Consider the following 17,435-nt stretch of genomic DNA (forward strand, 5'->3'; position numbering starts at 1 on the left):
ATATACAGAATCATTATGGGCATAATCCTGCAACTCTTACTCATGCAAGTATTTTTACTCATGCAGGTAGTCCTATTAAAATGGCGAACTACAAAGGAGAGTCTAAAGAAGTCTATTAAGAGCCTCACTTGTGTAATTCATACCTCCTTCCAGCCCCTACAACATGTATGTTACACCAAGACCCCCTGGTGCTCACACTTACTTAGTTTCACACCCACTTACAAAGGTGTAATTTACACCTTCCCTCACATCACCTCAGAACTTGTCCCACTGAGTCTAACTTTGACCCTCTGAATGTAACGGAATCTAAACTGATGTAATATGCCTGCTAAGGGGCCAGAAGAAAGGAATGCAGCAGGCAAGTAACTAACAGGAGAGTATAAGAATGTGAAAGTTAAAATAGCCACACACTGCTCGAACCTACACTCCAAACAGCCTGCAAAAGATGTAAGTTACACTAACTTGGACTCCCTTACACATTGATAAATGGTTGTAAGTATGTCTCAGGGAATCTAACCAAGTATAAGAGAGTCTGACTTACACCATGCTACATATCACCACTGAATGGCCCAAAGAAACTACTTCTGTGACTAATGACTACTGCGGTCAGCAAAGGCTGCAAGATTTGGCCCTTTTGCTTACAAAATATTAGCTTGTGTGCTCCCACAGACCTAGGGACTACTTTTCTAGGTGGCTCTTACACAAGTTGTGTATTATTCCCTTTTCTCACAGTGCAGCCACATTAGAGGGGATCATGACCTATCTTATAATGATAAAACAATGAATCCTAGAGGTATTTCACCTCCTCACTAAGATTAAAGTAAGACAGAAGGTTAGCTTTTATGGCACAAAGATGCTATCTATCCTATTCACTAGAACAAAGAACTGTCAGCTAAAGACAAAGAGAGTTGCTTTTTATGGCATATATCTGAGTGGTCTGTGATAGTATATAATATTATGGTCAAAGCAGGAATTTATGGCAGTCAGAAGAACCAATTTACAATGTCACCAGACAGAGAGACAGCTAAACATTTGGATAAACATGGGATCTCAGTTAATTCTTTCTTATGTCATCTAGGAACCCTCCCTTATGTATAAGCACACGTAGAAATGTCTAACCAATTAGGTGTTTCTACAATACTGACAGGTGAGTTTGAGTTCTGCAAGGACAGTACAGACTAACATTGGACTCCTGAAGCAGTAATAAACCACAGTAAACAAGCTGTGAAAACTGCACAGTAAAAGTAGCAAACAGTAAAAAGCACAGCTGCCTATACAGTCTTTAATTTCATGGGCACCTCTGTGCTGCACAGAGCTGAATAGTCTCAGCAATCTCTCTCTGAAGAATAAGCACCACCACCAAGCAGGATATGTGGTAATCTCAGGCATGATTTAACTTGCGACTGATGTGGAGTGCAGAAGAGGACATTTTAAAGGGGCAGTGTCAAGAAGAGAGCAGACTAAGAAATTAAATTAGAAAAGTTCTTCCTCCCTGGAATATGCATCAGTTTGAAATCTTCTATGCCTCACATGGAGTCATAGAATCATAGAATATCAGGGTTGGAAGGGACCTCAGGAGGTCATCTAGTCCAACCCCCTGCTCAAAGCAGGACCAATCCCCTACTAAATCATCCCAGCCAGGGCTTTGTCAAGCCTGACCTTAAAAACCTCTAAGGAAGGAGATTCCACCACCTCCCTAGGTAACCCCTTCCAGTGCTTCACCACCCTCCTAGTGAAAAAGTTTTTCCTAATATCCAACCTAAACCTCCCCCACTGCAACTTGAGACCATTACTCCTTGTTCTGTCATCTGCTACTACTGAGAACAGTCTAGATCCATCCTCTTTGGAACCCCCTTTCAGGTAGTTGAAAGAAGCTATCAAATCCCCACTCATTCTTCTCTTCTGCAGACTAAATAAACCCAGTTCCCTCAGCCTCTCCTCATAAGTCATGTGCCCCAGCCCGCTAATAATTTTTGTTGCCTTTCCCTGGACTCTTTCCAATTTTTCCACATCCTTCTTGTAGCGTGGGGCCCAAAACTGGACACAGTACTCCAGATGAGGCCTCACCAATGCTGAATAGAGGGGAATGATCACGTCCCTCAATCTGCTGGCAATGCTCCTACTTATACAGTCCAAAATGCATTAGCCTTCTTGGCAACAAGGGCACAAGAAGTCACTGTAGCACTGGGGACCTGGGGTAGAACAGAATTTGATGTGTAGTGGGCTCTGAAAAATATAAATCATAAAAATAGTATTTATGATTTTATGCTGAACTCCTTAAATCCATAAGTATGCACTTCTTAACTGATGTTTTAATCACTAGGAGGACATATTTTCTCTTTAGTGTGCCTGCAGAACTTGTGCATTTTGGTTAGCAACCATCTCTTTGGATCAACATAGCTCGTGGCATAGAATTCCTTATTTGTTTTTTCAATATATACTTACTTATAAAGGGAAAGTAAAGGAAACATGTAAAACAACCAAGAGTTGTGATTATTCCCATGCTTGAATAATGTGTGCCAGGGCATTCAAATGATCAAACTACAGTTTGACCATAAAAATGCACCAATGGCCTGCTCCTTCAAAATACACTATGCAACACATTTGTAAAGTCTGGGTTGTGTCCCCTGCTAGTGGCTAGATCACATAAAGAATAACAACTGCTAACTAAGAGAGTTACTCTTTTAGTGCCAGTGGTAGAGGTCTGTGCTTTAGTACGGAAGGTCCTGCTGATGATCTGTATTGGGGTCAATACCCTGTATACTTCCCATGTGGCATGGAGTAACCTCACTGCACACTAACTTACTTCCCATCTCTCTTTTTTTTTTAACCGTGTCCATTTGTAAGAGACCACAGAAACACAGAAATTGCCAGACTGGCTCAGATCCATGGTCCAGTTAGTCCAGTGCCCTGTCTCTGACAGTGGCCAGCACCAGATGCTTCAGAGGAAGGTGCAAGAAAACAAACAGCAGGTAAATGTGGGGTAATCTGCCCTTCCCCCTCCCCACATACACACAAAGGTTTTGTCCGAATCCCTAATAGCTAGAATCTGAAACATGAGATTTCCAGTACTTTTTTTGTTAACATTAACCATTATTACTGGATATTCTTGTTATACATATAAATGTTCAATCCTTCTTTGACCCTTGCTACATTCTCGGCCTCAGTGACATCCTGTTGCAACAAGGTCCACAATCTAATTATGAGTTATATGATAAAGTGTTTCTTTTTAGCAGTTTGGATCTGCCACTTCTCAGTTTCCTCGAATGTTCCCTTGTTTCTGTTATGAGACAGGGGAAACAGAAGCTCCTAATCTACCTTACCTATTATACCATTCATTATTTTGTATACTTTTGCCATGTCCTCTCTATGGTAAACAATTCTGACCTTTTCAATCTCTCTTCATAGGAGAGTTTTTCTAATTTAGCTCAATTGAAAACCTCACTTAATAGCAATGCAGTCACAGTTCAACAGTGAAGGCAGTGTGGCCTACTGGACAGAGCACTGACTGGGACTTGCATTCTTTTCCTAGCTCTGCCACTGGTCTGCGGTGTGACCTTGGACAAGTCACTTCACCTCTCTGTGCCTCATTTTCCCCATCTGTAAAATGAGAATAATGATACTGACCTTTGTAAAATGCTTGTGGATCTACTGATGAAAAACACTTTGTGAGAGTGAGGGATTATTATTTACCTTTAGCTCAATGTTAGCAGTTCAGATTATAAGATTGATTGAACTAGTTAGTTTTTGTGTGCCTTAGTTGTCAGGATGTTCAATCTGAGACATCAGCTCCTAATGATGTCAAATGGAGATGTGGGTGCTGAGTACTTCTGAAAATTAGGCGTAAGGATGGTGTCTCAAACTGGACACCCAACATTAGTGTCTTCTTTTGAAAAAATGGTCATAGGAAACTACTATAGTCTCTAAGAAGAAAGAGTAATATCATTCTGAATTCTGAAATCAACTAAGGTTGTGCAGGGCAGCTGAGGTCATGCAGAGCTTCTAAACTTTTATGAGGTCATCCCTTATGATTCTGAACATTCTGTTCCTCCCTCAGTGTCAGTTCAGCTCTTGCTCTGCACATTTCAGTTGCTTTATAAACAGTCTTCCCCAATGTATGCAATGATTATTTACATAATTATTTGAACTGGGGTTTACAATGTACTAATATACAAATACTAAATTTGGCCAAGTAAAATAAAAGTGTCCATTCTTAGAGCTGGGTGCAGTGTGAGGGATTTTCTTTACCAGTGTTGGTACTAGAGATGGGAAATCTTGAATCCAAGCATCCCAAAGCATCGGAAAAGTTTGGGGCTCTAGATACAAATCCAGCTATGAACTTTGTGGATTGGGCCCATTACTAGTTTGGGAAAACACTTTCTTCAGTTCCAAACCACATCATAAAGACAGCCCTACTTGGTCAGACCAAAGGTCCATCTAGCCCAGTATCCTGTCTTCCAAGAGTGGCCAGTGCCAGGTACCACAGAGGGAATGAACAGAACAGGTAATCATCAAGTGATCCATCCCCTGTCGCTCATTCCCAGCTTCTGGCAAACACAGGCTAGGGATACCATCCCTGCTCATCCTGGCTAATAGCCATTGATGGACCTATCCTCTATGTATTTATCTAGTTCTTTTTTGAACCCCGTTATGGTCTTGGCCTTCACAACATTCTCTGGCAAGGTGTTCCACAGGTTGACTGTGCATTGTGTGAAGAAATACTTCCTTTTATTTGTTCTAAACCTGCTGCCTATTAATTTCATTTGGTAACCCCTAGTTTTTGTGTTATGAGAAGTAGTAAACAAAACTTCCTTATCTACTTTCTCTACACCAGTCATGATTTTATAGACCTCTCCTTAGATGTCTCTTTTCCAAGCTGAAAAGTCCCAGTCTTATTAATCTCTCCTCATACGGAAGCCTTTCCATACCCCAATCATTTTTGTTGTCCTTTTCTGAACTTTTTCCAATTCCAATATATCTTTTTTGAGATGCGGCAACCACCATAGGCGCCGACTCCGTGGGTGCTCCGGGGGCTGGAGCACCCACGGGGAAAAATTGGTGGGTGCTCTGCACTCACTGGCAGCTACCTGCCCCACCCCAGCTCGCCTCCACCTCCGCTCTGCCTCTGCCTCCTCCCGTGAGCACGCCGCGTCCCGCTTCTCCACCTAGCTCCCAGTACTTGTGTTTCGTGGTAGCAAGTGCTGGGAGGGAGGGGAGATGAGGGGCAATGAGGCGCGCTCAGGGGAAGAGGAGGGGCTGGGACGGGGATTTGGGGAAGGAGTCCAATAGGGGCTGGGAGGTGGCAGAGTTGGGGCGGGGACTTTGGGGAAGGGGTTGGAATGGGGGCGGGGCAGGGGTGGGGCAGGGGTGAGCACCCACCGGCGCTGGGAAAAGTTGGTGCCGATGGCGACCACATCTGCACATAGTATTCAAGATATGGGCATACCATGGATTTATATAGAGGCAACATGATATTTTCTGTCTTATTATCTATCCCTTTCTTAATTATTTCCAGCGTTCTGTTTGCTTTTTTGAGTGCCGCTGCACATTGAGATGATGTTTTCAGAGAACTATCCACCAGGACTCCAAGATCTCTTTCTTGAGTAGTAAGCTAATTTAGACCCCATCATTTTATATGTATAGTTGGGATTATGCTTTCCAATGTGCATTACTTTGCATTTATCAACATTAAATTTCATCTGCCATTTTGTTGCCTAGTCACCCAGTTTTCACAGATCCTTTTGTAGTTCTTTGCAGTCTGCCTGGGTCTTAACTATCTTTCGTAATTTTGTATCATCTACAAATTTTGCCACCTCACTGTTTATCCCCTTTTCCAGATCATTTATGAATATGTTGAATAGGACTAGTCCCAGAACAAACCCCTGGGGGACACCACTATTTACCTATCTCCTTTCTGAAAACTGACCATTTATACCTATCTTTGTTTTCTATCTTTTAACCAGTTACCAATCCATGAGAGCGCCTTCCTTCTTATCCCATGACAGCTTACTTTGTGTAAGAGCCTTTGGTGAAGGTCCTTGTCAAAGGCTTTCTGAAAATCTAAGTACACTATATCCACTGGATCCCCTTGGTCCACATGCTTGTTGACCCCCTTAAAGAATTTTAGTAGATTGGTGAAGCATGATTTCCCTTTACTAAAACCGTGTTGACTCTTCCTCAACAAATTACGTTCATCTATATGTCTGACAATATTGTTCTTTACTATAGTTTCAACCAGTTTGCCCGGTAGTGAAGTGAGGCTTACAGGCCTGTAATTGCCAGGATCACCTCTGGAGCCCTTTTTAAAAAATGGTGTCAAATTAGCTATCCTCCAGTCATCTGGTACAAGAAGCTGATTTAAATGATAGGTTACAGATTACAGTTTATAGTTCTGCAATTTCACATGTGAGTTCCTTCAGAACTCTTGGGTGAATACCATCTGGTTCTGGTGACTTATTGTTGTTTAATTTATCAATTTGTTCCAAAACCTCCTCTAATGATACCTCAATCTGGGACAGTTCCTCAGATCTGTCACCTAAAAAGAATGGCCCAGGTTTGGGAATCTCCCTCACATCCTCAGCCGTGAAGACCGATGCAAAGAATTCATTTACTTTCTCCGCAATGGCCTTATCATCCTTGAGTGCTCCTTTAGCACCTCGATCGTCTAGTGGCCCCACTGATGGTTTAGCAGGCTTCCTGCTTCTGATGTACTTAAAAAAAATTGCTATTACTTTTTGAACCTTTGGCTAACTGTTCCTCAAATTCTTTTTGGGCCTTCCTAATTGTATTTTTACACTTCATTTGCCAGTGTTTATGCTCCTTTCTATTTTTCTCGCTAGGATTTAACTTCCACCTTTTAAAGGATGCCTTTTTGCCTCTCACTGCTTCTTTTACTTTGTTGTTTAGCCACGGTGGCTCTTTTTTGGTTCTCTTACTATGTTTTTTTAATTTGGGGTATACATTTAAGTTGAGCCTAGATTATGGTGTCTTTAAAAAGTTTCCACGCAGCTTGCAGAGATTTCACTTTTGGCACTGTACCCTTTAATTTCTGCTTAACTAACCTCCTCATTTTTGTGTAGTTCCCCTTTCTGAAATTAAATGCCACAGTGTTGGGCCACTGTGGTGTTTTTCCTGCCCCAGGGATATTAAATGTAATTATATTATGGTCCCTATTACCAAGCAGTCCAGCTATATCACCTCTTGGACCAGATCCTGTGCTCCACTTAGGAATAAATCAAGAATTGCCTCTCCTCTGCTGGGTTCCAGGACCAGCTGCTCCAAGAAGCAGTCATTTAAGGTGTCAAGAAACTTAAACTCTGCATCCTGTCCTGAGGTGACATCAATTCATTCGTCCATAATTACATTTTGATAATTGAGATTTTGGTTAAAAAAAACCCTACATGTTTCAAAGCCAAACTCAGGTGAAACAGTGTCTTGTTGCAATCAGGCAAAGCCAAGAATTGCACCTGATTTTGATGTAAAACTATAAATGGTCCCAGATTCATTTAAAATTGGACCCAAATTTGCTCAGAAGAATCACAAATTTAGGAAAGCTTTCAATGAACCTGTGCTGAGTTACAAGTGTAATAAAAATCCAGGATTCTCTACGGTGTCATATTTCATTACGAATGTATTTGTTTATAGGTTTCAGAGTGGTAGCCGTGTTAGTCTGTATCAGCAAAAACAATGAGGAGTCCTTGTGGCACCTTAGAGACTAACAAATTTATTTGGGCATAAGCTTTTGTGGGCTAGAACCCACTTCATCAGATGCATGGAGTGGAAAACACAGGAGCAGGTATAAATACATGAAAAGATGTGAGTTGCATTACCAAGTGTGAGGTCAGTCTAATGAGTCAATCGATTAACAACAGGATACCAAGGGAGGAAAAATAACTTTTGAAGTGGTAATGAGAGTGGCCCATTAAAGACAGTTGACAAGAAGGTGTGAGTAACAGTAGGGGGAAATTAGTATTGGGGAAATTAGGTTTAGGTTTTGTAATGACCCAACTACTCCCAGTCTTTATTCAGGCCTAATGTGATGGTGTCCAGTTTGCAAATTAATTCCAGTTCCGCAGTTTCACGTTGGAGTCTGGTTTTGAAGTTTTTTTGTTGACGAATTGCCACTTTTAGGTCTGTTATTGAGTGACCAGGGAGATTGAAGTGTTCTCCTACGGGTTTTTGAATGTTATGGTTCCTGATGAAAGTAGAATGTAACTCATTTACAGTTAGAAAGGTAATTTCACACTGGAGAAAATGTAATAACCCCAGAATGTCAATGTCAAACTGACTGTACTTGGCCTGTAGTTTTTGTGTTCTCTTCTGTATTGCTAAAAATTAGTCTGCCAAATTTGTCCTCAGTTATACCTGTGCCACTCTAAATCGACAGGGTGTAACAAAGGGTAAATTCAGACATTGTGTGCTCAGTTGTTTGCGTGCTCATTGTCAACCTCTATCTCTCTCTCTGCCAACCTCTTCTTACTGCTTGACCGTTACTATGAATATTGCAATAGGTTCCAAAGGCTTCAGCTGGGATTGGGACCCCCACTATGCTAGGTGCCACACAAACACAAAGCAAGCTAAAGAGGCACCAAAGAGGCATGCTTGAAAGCCTTTTTTGGATTTTACAATCTAAAAAGACAAAAAACAAACAAAAGGGTGGGTGAAAGGCAAAGGGATCAGAGTGACCTGGCACACAGCTTGTTAGTTCTATTACTTTTATTTTATTTCATTGCTAAATTCACATATTGCATCATAGAAATATTATACAGTGCGGGGGAGGGAACTGGCAGGCGAAAACAGTAAATAAAAGAAAGGGATGGAGTGGGAAGAAGGAAGACCGCAGGGGAGAAAGAGGAGGACAGAACTGGGAGGGGGACGACAGCAGAAAGATTGTGAGGGAGAGGGAAGGAAGGATATTGGGGCTATTCAGGTTATTCATCAGACAGAAGACGGACCAGAGTTACACCCACAGGGACTGCCCCACATACACTCATAGTTCATTAGGCTGTTTTCTGATATTTGTATGATGCAATATGTGAGTTGAGCAAAAATGGGATTGATAATGGTTAATTATTTCCTAGCAGAGGTAAATAAACAGTGGTATTTGAATGTTATGTGTGCTCCCCCATGCACCCTGACACCTGACAGCAGATTATAGTGAATGATGTGATGCCCGAAGAAGAGGAGATGTTCATGGTCTAGATTGTGGGAACTCATATAACCTGGGGTGGTTTCCAGATTGTGGCCCTGGATTTATACACACACTGTGAGGAATGGCACAAAACATGTTTCCTTTAATGAGTTTTGAATTTATAATGAAATGAAAAGTCATCAGTGATGCTGTATTACAATAAAAAGCTGTTGTGTAGTCCTTGACTTTAATGAGAATTCTGTGAGCCAACTCAGCTTATCTGTTATCTCTTGTGCTATCACCAGTCATGTGATATCATTCAGCATAGAACCTTATAGCCAAGACAGATACCTGCATTTCTAATGTATTTCACATAATAGGTATTTTTTTTAAATCTATCATAAAGAAACAAAATATAGCATAAGTCCAATTTTTCTGCAGGTCACGTTTAACAGAAGCAGCAAATGGCTAGATGGCGCAGTCAGAGTTCATGTACCATGATTGCAGACTGTTTTGTTACGAATGCTCTAGAAGCATGATTTAACAGCATTCCTTGAAGGCAGACTATTGAAAGGCTAGAGGTTTGTTTCTTACACAACTTATTTTATGTAGTTTTCATAAACTTCATGTTAAAATTGAATATAGAAAAGTTCATAAACCCAAACCCCAAATCTGAATATCCCTCCTCATAGGCGCGGACTTCCACTCTACCCGGGGGAGTGCTCAACCCCCACCTCCACTCCAGGCCCATCCCCTCCCCGCCTCTTCCCATCCCCGCTCCGTCCCCACTCCCCCAACTCCCCACCCTACCCTGCCTCTTCCCGCCCCCGCCACCCACTCCACCCTTTCCCCCAAGGTCCCATCTTCACCCTGCCTCTTCCCACTCTTGCTCCGCCTCGTCCTACCTCTTCCCACCCCCCACCCCCAAGCGTGCCCCATCCCTGCTCCTCGCCGTCCCTCCCAGCACCTCCTGGTTGAATATTTTACCCACAGAAGTCTTAATTTAACAAATATTACTCAAACAGCTCTATTATTAATTTTGATATAATGCAAACTAAACGTTGTGGGTTTCCTCACTCTGAACAATTTGCCAGATACAAACTTGTTTGTAATTATGTGTTATATGCTCAAAGTCTGTTTTGTAACATACTTTATAAAAGTGATTTCCAAAGAAGCTACTCTACAATGCTGGCAGACAGCATTCATACCCAGCTGTGCCATTCCGAGTAAACAACTTTCTGCATAGAAATCAACATTGAGGGATTTATGCAAACCCCAGTAAAGATTTCACACGGACTTCAATAGGTTTTGGACCAGACAATTAATGAGCTGAATGCTACCCTTAGTAAGCCTACACAACCTCAGTTGAAGTAAATGGGTAGAATGCCCTCATAACCTGATTATGTTATCTATTCAACAACAACAAAAATCTTACTTTAATACCCTGGTTGCATGTGTTGTATCCGCCTCTAGTGACTTGTTCCAACAGAGAATAAGAATCTACTACTGCTACCAACAAATGCAGTTGCTCTTTTAATTCAAGTGGCAAAGGGCTATAATTTGGTGCTGAAAATCCTTGGTTTAATCTCTGCTGATGACCTATGGGGCATCTCTCTCAACCTCTAAACATGGCAACATGTGACACAAGCAATGAAAATTTGTCACAACGAACTAAACATGGACCACCTGTGTTTTGTTGTGCATTGTGTCATAATTGAAAGATAGCTAAAAACAATCAAAACAAGTTTTAAGAATATTTTTTCCACTGTGTGAATGTAATAAATCTTTTTTTAAGAAAGAAAGAAGATGTCCACCATTTACATCCACAAGGACCCCCCACCCACACACACTCATAGTTCATCAGTAGGTGTAACATCCTCCCCCCAACCTACAGATATACAACTCAGATCCCCTACCACCTGATCTAAAGGAATAACTGTTATTCTTTATTTGGAACAACCCCTAGAGAAGGATGTGACACACATGTTACCAGTGGTTATATAATTCTTTGCTAGACATCTGTACAGTGTTAGAGATCAGATCTTGGGTTCTCTATTCCTGGCTCTAGAACGGGATTTTAATCTAGTAGCAAGAACAGTGGCTAGAGACAGGAGAACCAAGCCAGTGGATTTGGCACATTCATTCTGAAGGTCAGTGTGCTATGCAGATAAATTTTGGGTTTGCCATATTAAGTTCCCAGTTCTTCTTGAAGTAATCTTGTGCTACCTTTCACTTATTTGTAAAATGGAGAAATTATAATGGCTTCTAGGGTAAGGTATGAGGCCTTGCTTTTAATCATAATGACTGAAGGTACAGACATATAAACAGGAGTCAATAGAGACGAGACTAGAACTGATGGTCTCTAGCTCAATGCACTTTTAACTAGGCTACAATGTATGTAGATGAAGAGGAGCTCTCTTGTCCATAGCATGATGCCTGCTTTGGCAGTACGCCAGAACAGCCTCCCTGATTCGCATGAAAGATGGACAATCATGCAAATCCTGTACATTTGAGAGCTCTGGCTGGGGGAGGCTCATATTTATTTTGGATTTTTTAGATGTGCAGATCACCTTTAATTTCAGTTTAATTTTTAAAACATTCAACACCACTATTAGAAATAACTCAGCAGAGAAGAAAAGGAGTACTTGTGGCACCTTAGAGACTAACCAATTTATTTGAGCATGAGCTTTCGTGAGCTACAGCTCACTTCATCAGATGCATACCGTGGAAACTGCAGCAGACTTTATATATACACAGAGAATATGAAACAATACCTCCTCCCACCCCACTGTCCTGCTGGTAATAGCTTATCTAAAGTGATCATCAGGTGGGCCATTTACAGCACAAATCCAGGTTTTCTCACCCTCCACCCCCCCCCCACAAATTCAGCAGAGAAGGATGTTTTTAAATAGTATTATAGCCTTAACATTATAACAGATAGTGACAGATTTATCAGTTGGACATCGATTCCAGCTTAGAGCATGGAGCAGCTGACACAGGACTTCACTAATAAAGAATTAGAAATGCCAGTCAAGTTAGATTTATGGAAAATAGATCCTGTCAAACTAACTTGATTTTTATGAGATTACAAGATTGATAAAGGTAATAGTGTTGATGTAATATACTTAAACATCTGATAGGTTTTTGACTTGGTAAAACAGGATATTTTGATTGTAAAGCTAGAATGACAAAATTAACATGGCACACATTAAATTGATTAAAAACTGCTTAACTGATGGAATCAGTGTGCTTCTACGGGGGCGCAGAGGTATCAGTGGATCAGCCCTGCACTGTTTATCATTTGTATCCGCATAAAATAATCACTGATAGAGTTTGCAGACAACACAAAGATTGGAGGAGGGTAAATAATGAAGACTACAGGTCACTGATACAGAGAGCTCTGGATCATTTGGAAAACTGGGCACATGCAAACAACATGCATTTTAATATGGCTAAATATAAATGTACACATTTTAGAAACAAAGAATATAGCCATACTTACAGCACTGGGGACTCTATTCAGGGAAGCAGTATCTCTGAAAAAGTTTTGGGGAGGGGTGTCATGGTGGCTAGTCAGCTGAGCATGAGCTCCCAGGGCAATGCTGTGGCCAAAAAGCCCTTATGCAATCCTTGGATGCATAGAAGGGGAATCTCAAGGAGAAGTAGAGAGGTTATTTTACCTCTGTATTTGGCATGGGTGCAACCACTAGGAATACCATGTCCAGTTCTGACACCCACAATTCAAGAAGGGTGTTGGTAAATTGGAGAGGGTTCAGAGAAGAGGCCTGGGAATGATTAAAGGAGTAGAAAACATGCCATATAGAGACAGACTAAAGGAACTCAAGCTATTTACCTTAAAGAGAAAGTTAAAGGGTGACTTGATCACAGTCTATAAGTACCTACTTGGAGAACACATTTGATAATGGACTCTTCAATCTAGCAGTCAAAGGTATAACACAACCCAATGACTGGAAGTTGAAGCTAGACAAATTCAGACTGGAAACAAGGTGTAAATCTTTAACAGTGAGGACAATTAACTATTGGAACAATGTACTAAGGGTCATGGTGGATTCTCTGTCACTGGCAGTTTTTAAAATGAAGATTGGATTTATTTTAAAAGATATACCCTAGTTCAAAAGGAATGATTTGGGGGAAGTTCTAAGGCCTTCGTTATAGAGGAGGTCAGATTAGATTACCACAATGGTCCCTCCTGGCCTTGGAATGTATGAACATAGGACACAGGGGGAAATCTACCCCGTGTAGAGGGCCAGCACGAAAACTATGCACCAAAGGCCCACACAAATCCTCATAAGAGGGCTTTGTGCTTGCCCTCTGCACAGGGGTGGATTTTAACCCAAAGTGATCAGGCCCTGAGCCCTCGTGCTTTTTTCCTCTGCAAAGGCAGAGGGCCATCACTTTTCCTGAATTTAAAAAGAAAAACGGAATCTCTTTACTGTTCCACTTAACAGAACCAAATAATGTAAAGAAACAACATGGAAGAGAAATATAAAATAAAACTGAGGAACAAAGAAGTTAATTGCACTATAGCCTTTTAATTATATAACAAATCAAATTAATTATTTCTACAGCACACAAATAATGCCAAGTGCTTTCCAGAGAAAATAATCACGATCCTTGGCCCAAAGAACTTATAACTTATGTGTAGCCATAACAATTTAGTAACATTCAGTTATAACAAAACTAAGCATATGCTAAAAGTGTTCAAACAAAGGATTGCAGAAGTGGCAATGTGAGTCTTGTGGTCATTAGCACTACCCCTGTTGTCTCTTCCTCATTGGTGCAGGACAACACCAAGAGGTTTCAGGGAACAGGGCAGATTTGGTGTATATCAACATGATGCTCTCACTTTGTATTTGTTTATTCAGGGCCACATTCTGCCATCCTTATGTGCAGAGTAATTTACTACTTAATGTGAAAGTCCTTTTTAAAAATTTTATTTGCAGAGATATTAATCAGTCAGCCAACAGGCATCTTTCCCATGCTCTGGGTGCTCTTATAACACCAACACTTTATAAGCTCAAAATTTTCATATCATATAGCAACATACTATTCTGTCACTCCTACATGATGTAAGATCAATAACAATGCCACCCTGCAGCCAAGATAAAATTGTTCAGTTTTCTAGATCCAAACCACCAAAGTTTGTATCTGAAGTTTTGGTTTAAACCCCTCTCTAGTTCCAAGCAACATGTGTCCCAACCATCCGCCCAGGCATTTGTATCAGGCTGGTTGCAGTGTAGTTTGCTCCTGTGGTTACTGTCTACTGTCAATAACTTCCTATAATCCTGTATGCACTCTCCTCTCAGTGCAGACCCTGTGTAGCGATGGATTTGACCAGTTCTTCCCCCTGCTCCTACACTTTTTTCCCAATCCCAATCCCTGATTTAAGAGGGGGAATATAGGCCATGTCCGTGTGCCAGCTGCATGACATGCTTGTCTGTTTAACTATGTGGCAGGGCAGCTGGAATGGAGGGAAAGCTCAGATGGGTAACAATCTGTGCCTGATAAATCACTAACACTTACAACATGTTCTCATTCCATCTGCCCCCAAGGGCTAAGAAGACTACAGCTAGGGATTACAACACAGTCAGGCATTGAATGGGGAAAAGGAGGAGGAGGGGTTTGTGGAAGGAAAATGCACATTACTGCCATCTCCAGTAACTGCCTGAGTACACAAGGAAAGCCGATTTACTGGATACAGGCAGCAGCCCCAGGGCTTGAAACAGGATATATTTCCGAACATGGGCAAAGTCACGTAGGAGGAAGAGAGATAGGCTCTGATCCCTCTGGCCCTGGGTCACTTAGCACAGCAGCATGCCAGAGGCTGTAGGGAGGCAAAAGGCTTGAGGAAGCCTGTTGAAAGCAGAGAGGGCAATATTTGGCACTACCAACTGGAGAGAGTCACAGGAGCTGCTGCTTTAATCTGCCCTCTGGGATTCCAGGACAAACACATACACATGATGCAAAACAAGAGCTAGTGGTTGCTACAGATTTGGAGGCCTATTGGCATTTTGCCAATACAAGTGGTAAACAGATCTAGAAACTGAACTGACTGAACCCTTAGGACTGTCACTGACTGACTACGCTTCCCAGGCATCTTGCTCATGCAGGACGTATACAATTGCTTTCTATTCCAGTGCTGCCATTTGAGATGGAGAGACACTGCCCAATCAGGATGAATTTTATATCAGTTAAGGTATCACCTGCTAAGCACTCTGAGGCTTCATATGAAAGACACTACAGAAATACAATCCATTATTAGTATTCTTTTATTAGTGTGAAAGAGTTTGGGGCATGTGTGTTTCATTTTAGGACCACAGTTTTTCAAAGATTTTAATTTCTCAATACGTGGCTGCAAGTATATACATGCAGCATCTTTCATTTGTGTATTTAAAATACTTCCCTGGGTTATAGAAGCTACTAAATTGTATGCACAAGTAACTGTCAGTGCAAGGTGCAGGTGCAAATTTAGGGGCTGGGTCGGGATCCTTTTGAAAATTTTGGACAAAAGTTAGGCACCTATATTGAGACCAAAGCACAGAAATATCTGAGATCTAGTTTTCAGAGGTGCTAAGCATGTACCCACAGTTACCGATTAAATCAATAGAAACTTTAGGTGTTCAGCAGCCTTGGGGAAAAAAATCAAACAACTTGTTTAGCTATCTAAGCCTGGATTCAGGTCTTTAGCTTTAGTTCTTCAAATCTACAAGTCAATTCAGATCAGTTCACTTGGCACAACTCTTTTGACTTTAAGTGAGTTTCCCCCTAATTACATAAGGGCTGAATCTGACCAGACATCCTGAAATATCATTCCTTCAAATTGCCATATTTTGACAACATTCTCTGCTATTCTAAACACCAATTTTTTTTGTGATCAAGGATGGAAGGACATGCTGGACATCAGAAAAAACAACACAATGTAACAACTTTTAATTCTACACATTTAGCTACTTTATCTGGTTCTGTAATTTTTGTGTGGTCAATTCCACAATCCAGTCAGTGAGCCCAGAAGAGCTGACACTGTCAGGAAGGACTCTTCAGGCAACAGAACAGGAATGCTAAGTGCATCAGCTGTGTCTGTTCATGATTTATTACCATCATTATGGTTTCTACTATGAGTTTTGAAATTGTGCAAATTATGGCAGTGTAACCTAGTGAACAGAAAACGGACTGAAAAGGAGGACCAGAGCTGTTTGAAACTTAGTTTCCAGCCCACAAGAAATTCTGATATTTAAAAAAAAAAAAAGTGTTTGCTTGTATTTGGAAATAAATAACTAATTTTCAAAATTTCCTGTAGAAAGAAAATTTTGAAATTTTTAGTTTTGGGACACCTCCCCCTGCCCTTTTGGTTCAATATTTTCAAAACAAAATGGAGCAGCCAGCTGCCTTCATCCCAGAAAACCCAGGGCGGGATTGTGGAGAGTTCCCTGCCATACAGGGTGGAGAACTTGGAACCCTGGCTGGTGCTGGGGATCTCAGGGTTTCTAGGCTGCTGGCTTCACAGCAAGGAGCCTGGAAGCTCTGTGGTCCCTGACTTTGCAGCAGTAAGCAAGGCAAAGCTACCTCAGATCCATGGACCCTGGAAGCCTGGGGTCCCCAGGAACGCTCCAAGCAAGCTGGCAGGAAGCCAGGCAGGTTTGGGGAGGAAGTCTGTCAACACTGTACCATTTCTGGTTTTGACAAATTGATATCTTCCTATGAAAAACAATTTCATCACAAGATTCTTGACCCTACTCCCAGCTCTGCTACTAGCTTGCTGGGTGGTCTTAGGCAACTTATTTCATCTCTTTATGTTTCAATTTCCCCATCTGTAAAATGGAGATACACTTACCTCTTTTGTAAAGTGATTTGAGACCTATCAATGGAAAGTACTATTTAAGAGCTATGTATTATTATGTTGCATAATTTAAGAAAACATCTTAATAACCCAAAACACAATTAGATGCCACACTGTGCAAACTCAACAAATAACCCCCTTCCCGGGGCTTGGCTTTGTTAAAAAAGAAGTTAATAAGATAAAGTTCAACTTAAGACTTCTACAAGGCTTGCCGTGTCTAGGGTTCCTATGTCATGATTGCTCAGCCCATACCCTAGATCCTCTCTCACTTCCCTTTATATACTCTTTCTGGGTCAGGTAATAGCCACCTGCCAAAGAGTCAACGAAACCCACTTAAACCTTTTGTAGCAGACCAATTCCTACTAACAGGGTGTGGTGTTTCAGGCAAATGCTACTAGCCTGTTACAAATGTAACATTCTCCTAACAAATTTGTTTAGGGCCATATC

General features: G+C 41.3%; 1 protein-coding gene across 1 annotated transcript in view; it reads right to left on the reverse strand.

Moving 5' to 3' along the window:
* The window catches only part of RANBP3L (RAN binding protein 3 like), a 143,947-nt gene that overhangs the window by 71,326 nt on the left and 55,186 nt on the right, over nucleotides 1–17,435 (reverse strand). The window lies entirely within an intron of this gene.

The sequence above is a fragment of the Caretta caretta genome, chromosome 5 (assembly GCF_965140235.1).
Source record: "Caretta caretta isolate rCarCar2 chromosome 5, rCarCar1.hap1, whole genome shotgun sequence".
NCBI classification, from domain to species: domain Eukaryota; kingdom Metazoa; phylum Chordata; order Testudines; family Cheloniidae; genus Caretta; species Caretta caretta.